The 6,632-nt window shown below is 45.7% G+C and overlaps 1 pseudogene across 1 annotated transcript in view; it reads right to left on the reverse strand.

Moving 5' to 3' along the window:
• LOC310856384 (leucine-rich repeat and calponin homology domain-containing protein 2-like) overlaps nucleotides 1-6,015 on the reverse strand; it is a 40,180-nt pseudogene extending 34,165 nt beyond the window's left edge. Inside the window, exons 1-3 of the transcript in view lie at nucleotides 5,983-6,015; nucleotides 5,222-5,327; nucleotides 3,320-3,456 (exon numbers count right to left, since the gene is read on the reverse strand). The product of the transcript in view is annotated as a leucine-rich repeat and calponin homology domain-containing protein 2-like (transcript). The remainder of the gene's footprint in view (nucleotides 1-3,319; nucleotides 3,457-5,221; nucleotides 5,328-5,982) is intronic.
• Nucleotides 6,016-6,632: the final 617 nt, after the last annotated feature.

The following is a 6,632-nucleotide window of genomic DNA, read 5'->3' on the forward strand; positions in this document are numbered from 1 at the left end:
TGGGATCTCTCAGGGAGTTGAGCTGACAAAAATCCGTTCCGTACCGGACCAATCAGCGTGAGCTAAGGGCGGGACATGGGCGAAACCGGATGTGAAGCTATATAGACACGTCAATATGATTGGTTGTGTTTGCACGCCCACACGGTGATAGACAGACGGTCCCATCCAATCATCTACCAAGTATCTTGAAAAAAAGGAACAGCCCGTCATCGAATTTGCTTCCGCGATCCCAGATCCCAATAAGCTGTGAAACAAATTTGTGTAGCAAGCTTCTTGGATCTGGCAGCGTCAGGTTACACAGTAGTATGCTATTAGAAAAAAGGAAAATCAGTCTTTCTCCTCTCCTGAACAGTTAGTCTTGCCACCAAAAAAAAAGAGTCACAGATAAAGTAAAACATTAACATTTGGTAGACTGACTGTAGACCTAAATGTTTGTGTCGTTACAATCATTTAAATGGTGTAACTGAAACCAGTCTCTAAAACATGCGTTTTGTCCATAGACTGCAAAGACCATAGACTGTAAAAGAAATATGTACAAAGCTTTCCCCGGGTCTGATATGGACGTAAAATGAAGCCAGTCAGTCCTTGTATTGTAAGTCGCCATCTTTCTAGATCCGTTTGGGCCCAGCTGGCCATTGGCTGGCTCTGTTTGGGCCCAGCTGGCCCATTGGCTGGCCCAGACAATGAGGCGGGACTTCCCCCCTTCTTCTTCGTTGGTTTTTATTTTGACTCGAACGGGGGGGTGGCTCCGGATCATAGACTGTAACGGTAGCCACGCCCCTCAGAACATACGTGACTTTATGGTCATTTTTTAAATAAATAGGACCATCATTTTCCAAAAAGAATATTATGACATTAGAAATGAGACTTTAAACTAGTGACTGGAAGCAGAAAGTATTCATGACCATGTTTATTAAGGTAATACAGGCTAGGTGAAGTTGGGCCCAAAGACATGGACTTCTATGGGGCTATGGGTTTTTCTGGGCCCAATGACAGCGCCACAACAGGCCATTATATGAACTTTCAGGAAGTCCCGATTTCCTTAGTGGCTTCACAAAATATCTGTCTGACTGCCCCCCTGGTTAAATATCTGTCTGACTGCCCCCCTGGTTAAATATCTGTCTGACTGCCCCCCTGGTTAAATATCTGTCTGACTGCCCCCCTGGTTAAATATCTGTCTGACTGCCCCCCTGGTTAAATATCTGTCTGACTGCCCCCCTGGTTAAATATCTGTCTGACTGCCCCCCTGGTTAAATATCTGTCTGAATGCCCCCCTGGTTAAACATCTGTCTGAATGCCCCCCTGGTTAAATATCTGTCTGACTGCCCCCCTGGTTAAATATCTGTCTGAATGCCCCCCTGGTTAAATATCTGTCTGAATGCCCCCCTGGTTAAATATCTGTCTGAATGCCCCCCTGGTTAAATATCTGTCTGACTGCCCCCCCTGGGTAAATATCTGTCTGAATGCCCCCCTGGTTAAATATCTGTCTGACTGCCCCCCTGGTTAAATATCTGTCTGAATGCCCCCCCTGGGTAAATATCTGTCTGACTGCCCCCCTGGTTAAATATCTGTCTGAATGCCCCCCTGGTTAAATATCTGTCTGAATGCCCCCCTGGTTAAATATCTGTCTGAATGCCCCCCTGGTTAAATATCTGTCTGAATGCCCCCCTGGTTAAATATCTGTCTGAATGCCCCCCTGGTTAAATATCTGTCTGAATGCCCCCCTGGGTAAATATCTGTCTGAATGCCCCCCTCTGGTTTTGTCACATTGGTGAAAGCGATATGGACAGAGAGACCAGCGGTTGCGTTGAATGACTCATCATGAGCAACGACAGCACCAGTCCACTAGAGGGTGCAAGCGCACCAGGCTGGGACACAACGTGCAGTGCTCTGACTCAACACCAGAGGGCACTGTTATGCACTCTTGGTTTAAAAAAAAAGCCACTAAGTACTAGTATAGACGAGAATAACAGTTTTAAGTCCAAATTCTATTCTGACCGCTCCACGAAAAGGCCTGGTTGTCCTAAAGCCCTTATCATTCATACATTATGGATAATTAGTGTGGATTTAACCCATTCTGACCTGAGATCAGATTCTAAAAAATGTTCTTCTACATCCTGACAGTTTTCTGTAAAAAGCTATGTTTCTATGTCAGTCGTTCTTTGATTTTTCTAAAAATAGCAGACCTACAAGCTCATAGCGCGCCACTCGGTGGCGCGCTATGAGCTTGTAGATCTGCTATTTTTCAATAGCTAAAGCATAGCATAATGCTATAACATCTGTATGTATAGCATAGTAGTATATAGATGTATAGTTTATATGTATAGTCTCATAATATAGATATTCCACTGTTACTTTCTTAGCTTACGCATGTTTCATGATAAATGCTTTTATGTGATGTATTCCCATGCTTTTTTGTTCTTGCTTAATGTAAATCGCTCTGGATTAAGAGCGTCTGATAAATGCCTACATTGTAAATTGTAAATTGTAAAACCAAAAGGGGTTCCCGCCCCAATTATTCGTCTATGCTCTTTCTGTGTGTCGTCTTCTAACTAAACCCTGCACGCACACACACACACACACACACACACACACACGCACGCACATGCACACTTTTTGTTTATTTAACCTTTATTTAACCAGTAAAAAACCACATTGAGACTGAAGTCTCTTTTACAAGTGTGAACTGGCCAGAACAATAGGCAAAATAAGTGACACAACTCTGCCAGTAAACAAAAAATAACAACAAAAAACAGGACAGACATACAATGCTCATAAATACAGTACCCACTACCGAAGAAGCTAAAAGGGAGAACAGGAACGCGACCAATAAGGACTAAAAGATCTAAGCAACGGGAATTTCTAGTTGACTAAAAAAGCAAGCAGACAGTTTCTATACGTCAAAGCAGGAGCAGTGTATGGGAAGTGTGCCCCATGATGGCAATCCATTTAAAGCTCACTAGGGGAATCACAGCAGCCAGTTTGAGTCTGGACTGCAGGTCATTCCAAGACCAGGGTCCAGTTTGAGTCTGGACTGTAGGTCATTCCAAGACCAGGGTCCAGTTTGAGTCTGGACTGTAGGTCATTCAGAGACCAGGGTCCAGTTTGAGTCTGGACTGTAGGTCATTCAGAGACCAGGGTCCAAAATAAGAAATGCTTTTTTTCCCAGCCTCAGATTTAGTTGGGGGCACGACGTAGCGTAACCAACCATTTGATCTGAGGTCGAGAGAGTTTTGGACAAGTTCAAATTACACGCACCTGTGCGGGGGGGCTCTGCTGTGTAAGCCACACACACACACACACACGCACACACACACACCTGTGCGGGGGGGCTCTGCATGGGGTTGTTGTCCAGGATGATGTGCTGCAGTTCCCTCATCCTCCTGTAGGCGGCGGGGATCTCTGTGATCTGGTTGCACGAGATGTCCAGCCGGACGAGAGGCAGCTCGCACAGCTCTGTATGCAGATGAGATGTTAATGAGGAGAGGCAGCTCGCACAGCTCTGTATGCAGATGAGATGTTAATGAGATGTTAATGATGAGAGGCAGCTCGCACAGCTCTGTATGCAGATGAGATGTTAACACATTTAGTACCGCGAGTGCCTTCAAAATAAAGGCTATAGAGTGCCAGAGTTGTCTGATCGCTTTTACTTTGAAAGCCATGAAACAGGAAACACTTGCCTAAAAAAGTTGACTTTACAAAGATACCTCACATCCCCGATCATCTTAATATATTGTTTTACGCTCCAAAAAGCGTTCATATTTTGCGGGAGAGACGGATGAGGAGCAGAAAATAAGCGCCAGCATATCGCTCTATTCATCACCACGGAGAGCGCCCTGGATTAGGAGATACGAGACATTCTTTCCGCCTCGCTAACATGGGAGTCAATAACAAGCTAATAGTTGCACTGAGCGTTAGCATACGGCAAGCGAAAAGCAAAATGCCAAAAAATAATAATAGGAAAATTCTGAATATTCTTGCGTCGCTGGGACGTCGCTTGGACGTCGCTAGGACGTCCTCACACGTCATTAGTACTAATATTTCGGGATCCTTATGACGTGCTCACACGTGTTATGTTCTAATTGTGTTAATGATATGTTAATGAGGAGAGGCAGCTCTGGACAAATCATGAATGAGTATGTTAATGAGACGTTAATAATAATAATAACAATAAAACTTTATTTGTATAGCACCCTTCATGACATCAAATGCAGCTCAAAGTGCTTTACAGAACAATGGAGAATAAAAAAGAAAAGCAAGGCAACGACATAAAAAAAAACAAGCAGTAATGCAATACAGTGAGGACATGAATAACAAAAAAATAAAAAATATAAGATCACTTAAAAGCAATGTTGTAGAAGTGGGTCTTGAGCTGAGCTTTAAAAATGTCTACAGAGGCTGCCTGACGAAGGTACAGTGGGAGCTTGTTCCATGCCGACGGCCCGTAGAAGCAAAAAGCTGCTTCCCCGTATTTTTTAGTTGCCATTTTTTTAGGCAAAGCGAGCAGGCCAGCAGTGGAAGACCTTAGGGGGCGGTTTGGGACATATTTAGGCAGGCAGTCATGTAGGTAGGAAGGTGCGAGACCATTGAGAGCTTTATAGACAAGTAAAATAATTTTAAAATCAATCCTAAAAACAACCGGAAGCCAGTGCAGTGATGCCAAAACTGGAGTAATATGTTCTCTCATCTTAGTTCTAGTTAAAACAAAGGCGTGGATTAGCGTTTTTGCATCATTCAAGGACACATAGGCTCTGATTCGTGCAATATTTCTAAGGTGAAAAAATGCAATCTTGGTAACATGATTAATGTGTGAATTAAAATTCAATTCAGAATCAATAATGACCCCCAGGTTCTTTACTGTACTGCTACCTTCTACAGTCAGGTTGCCAAGTCTGCTTATTATTGATTCTTTCTGCTCGCTATAGAACCGATTATTGAGGAGAGGCAGCTTCACACAGCTCTGGACCAATCATTAATGAGTATGTTAATATTTTAATGATATTATAATATGATTAATAACAGGCAGGCAGGCAGGCAGGCAGGCAGGCAGGCAGGCAGGCAGGCAGGCAGGCAGGCAGGCAGGCAGACAGACAGACAGACAGACAGACAGACAGACAGACAGACAGACAGACAGACAGACAGACAGACAGACAGACAGACAGACAGACAGACAGACAGACAGGCAGGCAGACAGACAGGCAGACAGACAGACAGACAGTACCCTCGGGCAGCATGTGCAGGTTGTTCTTCCTGACGTTGAGTTCTCGCAGCGCGTGGAGCCTCCCGACCTGCGGGGGCAGCACGCGGATCTCGTTGCAGCTGACGTCCTGCAGGGGGGGGGGGATGGAAGGGAACTTGTAGATCAGCTATTTTCACAATTGTTGCCTCATTTAACCCATTCTGACCTGAGATCAGATTCATACGAGGTTTCCGCCGGACACACACTGGTCTGATGAACCCATTCTGACCTGAGATCAGATTCTAAAAATGTCAAGTCGCTCTTCGATTTTTCAAAAATAGCAGACCTACAAGCTCGTATCGCGCCACTCGGTGGCGCGATATGAGCTTGTAGATCTGCTATTTTTAAATAGCTAAAGCATAACATGATGCTGACACCAAAATGGGTGCCCGTTCAGAATGGGTTAATAATCTGGCCAATGTTTTTTTCAGGATCGGGCCGGGGAATGTCCGTGGGACAGAGACCTCGGACGACACGGATGAATGAGTGAATTAGGAACGGGAGTTCCAGGAGGTCCCAGTTATCGCGACGCAACAGGGGGGCAGCCCTGCCACAGCGAAGACAACTGGAACCCATACTAAAAGGTCGGAAGGAAACCTATTTAATTCCACACAGACTGTTCTTCGAGGACTGCCTAGCGAGCAGGCTCTCGTTGTATTAACGCCGGTGGGCTAAACGGCAGGTGCACGCTCGGAGCTGAACCCGCTATGGGAGAAGATGACACTACAGTAAAGGCTAAATACTGACGACGTCACGAAGCAAGGCTCCGCCGTCATATTATTATTCTTCTTATCTTTTCTTATTATAACGAACCCTCCAGTGTGGAGTCGGGTCGTAAACAGAGGACTGTATAATATGAGTTGAAACTAATGGATGTTTCTCACCCTAATCCAGGCGACCGAAGGAAACCTGTGAAGCCAATAATACTGTACGTTGTGAAATCCTACCCAGAGACGGATGTCGATCGTCTCATTGTGATCTAACTGTCATAATCAACTCCTTGCTAAATAAACAGCGTCTTGAAGTGCTGCAATACCCTGTTCTGCCTGATCATTCCACACCAAGCCTCCACATTTGGTGGAGAATGTGGGTATAGCAGGTCCTAACCACCGCCTAACATGGACCAAGCAGCAGCCTTAAACGCCCTGGTGAAGAGCAACACGGACCTCCAGACGTGCATGCGGGAGGTACTGCGCAGACTGGACCGAGACGCACCGGCCCCCCGATCACCAGCAGCCGTGCTCACGAAGCAAACACCTGACGACGACATCGAGGCTTTCCTGGAGGTATTCGAACGCTCCGCCACCCGGGAGAGGTGGCCACTGGCCGACTGGGGTGGCATCGTAGCCCCCTACCTGTACGGACCGGCACAGTAAGCATGCCGGGACCTCAC

The sequence above is a fragment of the Protomyctophum parallelum genome (genome assembly GCF_964188405.1).
Source record: "Protomyctophum parallelum genome assembly, chromosome: 1".
Lineage (NCBI taxonomy): Eukaryota > Metazoa > Chordata > Actinopteri > Myctophiformes > Myctophidae > Protomyctophum > Protomyctophum parallelum.